Below are 4,959 nucleotides of genomic sequence, written 5' to 3' on the forward strand. Positions count from 1 at the left end.
AAGCTATCTTGGATTATTATATTGTACTTAGTCTAGCGTACGCGCTTTGCGTGTGACCAAAATGCATACATTATTTGATAATAAATACTGCAGAAAAAACTTGAACTTAGCTACAAACTTCGTCATTAATCAGTTGCTAAATTGGTGCAGCTAAAAGTTTTTATTTTTTATTTTTTATTTTTTTTTAATAACAGATGCTAGCAGGTCATACTTATCATGGTTGCTTTTAAGAGGAAGTGAGAGATTGTACCAAAAGACTGAGAAATCGGATTCTCCGCAACAATTGAAATAGGTTGTTAATAACCCGTCGCTAAATAGAATTAGTGACGAATTTTACTGCTTAACTCTCTCTCAATAATACATGTTTATTTAGTAGTGAAATAACTTAATATATAAAAGAATATTGAGAATTTTCATCTGTTAGAAGTGTAACAAAAAAATAGTGACAATTCATTTTGAATATATTTTATTTTATACTATTTCATCCTTGTTACTTTAAATTTGCATTTTACCAATTTGACATTTAATATTATACTATAATCAGATTTGCTTTATGTCTAATCTTTTTTCACCACAACAAATCTTTATACGTAAGAATTTTGTCAACTTGAACAACAAATTTACTAATGTGAGGAATTTGAACAAGAATAAAATTGAATTTAGCGACAGTTTTTATTGTTTAGCTACAGAATTTATCACTCGTTAATTTCTATATTTTTGTAGTGATTTTACTCATTTTACAAGGGTGCTAAACTTTCACGACCCTAATCTATTCAACCATGGTAATCACACGGGCATCTGAATTCAATAATTATTAGTCATCCTTATAAATTTTAGATCGATTATTATATTATTCAACCTATAATTTCTTTATAAATATTTCTTATTTTAGAATTCTAAAATTTAACCTAAGTAAAACATTCAAAACATTTGGTTATATTTATAAAGATTGCAGCTTAGATGGTAAGAGGCGATTCCCTTTGGGGAGTGTAAAGGAGTACGGGGACGCGGGATCGAGCCCAAGTAGCGCTGCATGCGTGAATATGAGCTGATACCTGAGCGACTGTACAGAGACAATACCTTAGGTGGTGGGTCCCAGAGTGGATTGCCTCACTAAAAGGAATAATTTTAGGATGTTAATGTTTCAATTACTCTCTAAGCCACCACAAACGCAAAAGTACAAAATAACTATGATAGCTTAGCAAATAAAGCTTTTATTAGAAAACGATTTCTTAAGAAGAAATCAAAACAGTAGTAACATCCTAAAATTATTAGACTATTACCACTACTTTAATAAAGAAGAAATCTGCTTTTATAAAGTAGCTTTAATTATTTGTATTGTAATAATTATATTTTCCACTTTGATCACTTTCGGCCGCTTTTACTTTTTACTTTCCGCTTTTTCTTTTTATCTGGCCATAATGTTGTCGGCCATTACTTTTTAATTTTATTGTTTAGTGTGCTTGATCCATTATATAAGGCTCATTCTTCTAACTTTAGAGACAAGTCTTGGATCCCCCAAGCACGAGCTCTCTCTCTCACTCTCTCCTTGTAAAATTTTCTTATAAATAAAAGCTTGTTCTTATAAACTCCTTCTCTGCTGAGCACAACCTTCATCCTTAAGGTATAATTTTTATTTTTCTTTTAGTTTCTTTATTTATAATTCAGTTCATGTTTAGCCTTATAGGCTAAATACTCTCTTGAATTACGTCACACTAGACTACTGAGATCATGGTAATAATGCTTTAATGCATCATGATCAAAGCCAAAACATGATGTTCAAGGTTAGGTAGAGATTGACCCAGACGGACTGTTCATAACCAGGCAGTGGTCCTGTTGTTTGCCCAGATTAATATATCAGATGGGAACTTTTGAAAAATTAGGTCTCAAACAAGTAGTTAAAACTACTGAAGAAACAATAACTGTAGTTAATGATCATGCTACATTTAGATTATTATCTGACAGTGATCTTGCCCCTTATAGGGTAACCCATAGATTTATGCATATTGGGTTAGTTCAGGTTGCATTCAAACCTTTAACCTTAAGAGGTTTACCAGAAAACTTTATAGAAGCTTTAAGAGATGGAAGAAATCGGAACTGGAAAAAATCCCTCATAGGGACAGTTCAAACAAGTTTGGCTTATGGTCCAGTTTATTTTAATGCTTATCCTAACTTGTAGGTATCTTTGCAAGATGACAATTCTTTAGCTGCTTTAATATTAAGTATCAAATTGCATGGTTATGATTATATTCCAGGTACAGAGGTAATATGCATTTGTTATAGAATATATTATAAACCATCATATACTATGAATCCTATGTGTAAAATCATGGATTTTAAAAATGAAACTATTTTAATAGAAACTAATTTTGGTAAATCCAAAATTATGACTCGAAGACCTATCAAATGGGATGAAATAGATTTTCCCAAAGAGTGGGTCATTGAGGGAGCAACACCTCCTCAAAATGTTTTTACTGAAATTTCAGAAATTGAACAGATCCCAGATGGGACAATAAAATTGAGATTTCATGAACCTACACCTGCTTTAGAAGATAATGAACATAATAGTGTTCGATCTAGTCTACCTAGACCTATGTCTTCTTGTCGATCTTATATATCTCATGTTGATTATATGATGCAGTCGCCATCTAGAGCATCTACTTCTCAAATAAGAGATACTGATTCTAATAGAATTATTAATTTAAAAATTAACCAGGATAATATTGTTACTGGTATTAAGGACCCAGAATTAACTGAGTCAGATATGGATTTTCCAAGTATTTAATGGATCAAGTCCAAAAAATTGATTTTAGTCAGGGATCACCCGCAAGATTACAAATCAGCAAAGAGTTTTATACTCCTAAATGGATACCATTTAGAAAATGTTTTTTTGACAATTATAAACCTGAGAAAACAATAATTTTCCAAGAAGACTTTTAAAAAGATCTTTCCAAAGCAAATAAGATCATATCTTTTGTGCCTTGGTTTATGGCAAAATATCTTGCTAATTATATTTCTGTTCTAGAAAGAGATTATAAATTAGCCAGTGGGGAAGTTGTTCATACTGTATTTCCTCCACATATGTGGCTATAAGCTGTTCTGGGGGAAGACCATAATACTCAAGTCTTAGCAAGAGAATCTCAAAGTCCAGATAATCAGTATTATCTGAACTTTGAGATTCTCCTGCTAAGACTTGAGTATTATGGTCTTCTTCTTCTTCATCATCATTATCAGTGGTATGACCAACAGATGCCATTGATGTATCAGAAATAGCTTCCATATTAAGATGTTGCATTAAATTAGATTTAAATTCCTCCACGTATGTGGCTATAAGCTGTTCTGGGTGGATATAATCCCTATCCTTTAATGGACTTATTCCCCATTCATTTGGAGAAAAGATCTTTTTTATAATAATTTTTGAAAAGTTATAAACGTTTTTGGTCTTAGCAGGATAAAAATGCTGGAATTCAGCTGACCCTGTATATGAAAGGATCATTTCATAATTCATCCGATATTTATAAGTCGGAGTAGCGTATGACACTGTATCAAAATACCTTTGCATTATTTGCCAAGGTTCATCCTTCCATTGGAGATCATCATTTTCAAGGAGAATTATTAACTCTCGATGAGTATTTATCAATTGGAGAAAGCTGCTCCTCGTTCCTGCTCAGCATGTTTATTAACATAAAAGGTTGTGCATGACCATGGAGATTTCAAAGATCTTATAAGACCTTTCTGTAAAAGAGAAGAAATCTCATTTTTGCATAATTTCAAATATTCGGAATTCATTTGACATGGTCTTGCTTTAGTAGGAATATTATTTTCATAAAAAGATTCTTCATATGGAAAAGTGACAATATGTCTTTTCCTGTCCCAAAAAGCATTAGGATGGTCACTACAAATTTGTACAGAAAATTGATTTTTTATGAACTCAATTTTTTCCTGTAATTTAGGATTTTGTAAAATATCCTCAATTTGAAGAGTATAAATTTCCTATTTGAGAAAATTGATTTGTTGATGTTTATTCATCAACCTATCTTTTATTTCATTTAAAATCCTTGAAAAAGGTTCAGTTATAAACTGTAATTTAATTGGTTTTTCTTCATAGGTTCCTATAAAACCTTTATCATCCATCCATTGAATAGGAAATAATTTATGGATGAATGGAGTTCTAAAATAACTTGATTTGAAATATTTTTTACCAGTACAAAGTTTTTAGGAATACAAACTTTGTCTTGGCAAATATAAGCTTTGTGTGGCAGAGTAGGTCGCTATAGTCTTTTCGGTACTTTTGACCCTTCCCCGAGCTTGTTTAGTTCACATTTGCCCCGAGAAAACCGTTGACACGCTTCTCGAGGTTTTTGATATGATTCGGGCGACTTTTTGGGAAATTTGAGCTTAAAGCTACAAAGAGTAGACTCAAAGTTGACTTTTGGATAAACGGACCTCTTTTGGGAATCCATTGATTCCGAGAGGTCTGGACTGTCTTTTAGAACTTGTGCGTATATTCGGTTCGGTTCCCAGTGCACTCGGGTGCATTTCGGGATTTGGGTTGGGAAGTTGATGTTGAGGTATCCGGGGTTGACTCGGTCACCGAGACCTCCGTTGGGAATTCCGAGGCCACGAGTGCATTCGTAGTGTGTTTTGATGTGTGTCTGCATACGTGGTATGTGAGCAGATGGCCTCGGGTGATAGTCGGCATTTTGGGAAGTTTTCAGGTTCTGGTACCCCGCTATAGCGGCACTAGTACCGCAGCAGCGGTACTGCTATAGCGGTGGCCATGCCGCAGAAGCGACTAGTGCATATAGTAGCTAACCGCCACAGCGGTCTGAGTGAGCATCGAAGCGGGACCACCGCAGCAGTCTCGTTGTCGCAGGAGCGGGCATCTGGCAGTTAATTTCATTAAATGAGTGTTAAAAGCCCTAAGTTCCTCATTCTTTATTATTTTGACTTTAGTGT

Source organism: Lycium barbarum, chromosome 8 (assembly GCF_019175385.1).
Source record: "Lycium barbarum isolate Lr01 chromosome 8, ASM1917538v2, whole genome shotgun sequence".
Lineage (NCBI taxonomy): Eukaryota > Viridiplantae > Streptophyta > Magnoliopsida > Solanales > Solanaceae > Lycium > Lycium barbarum.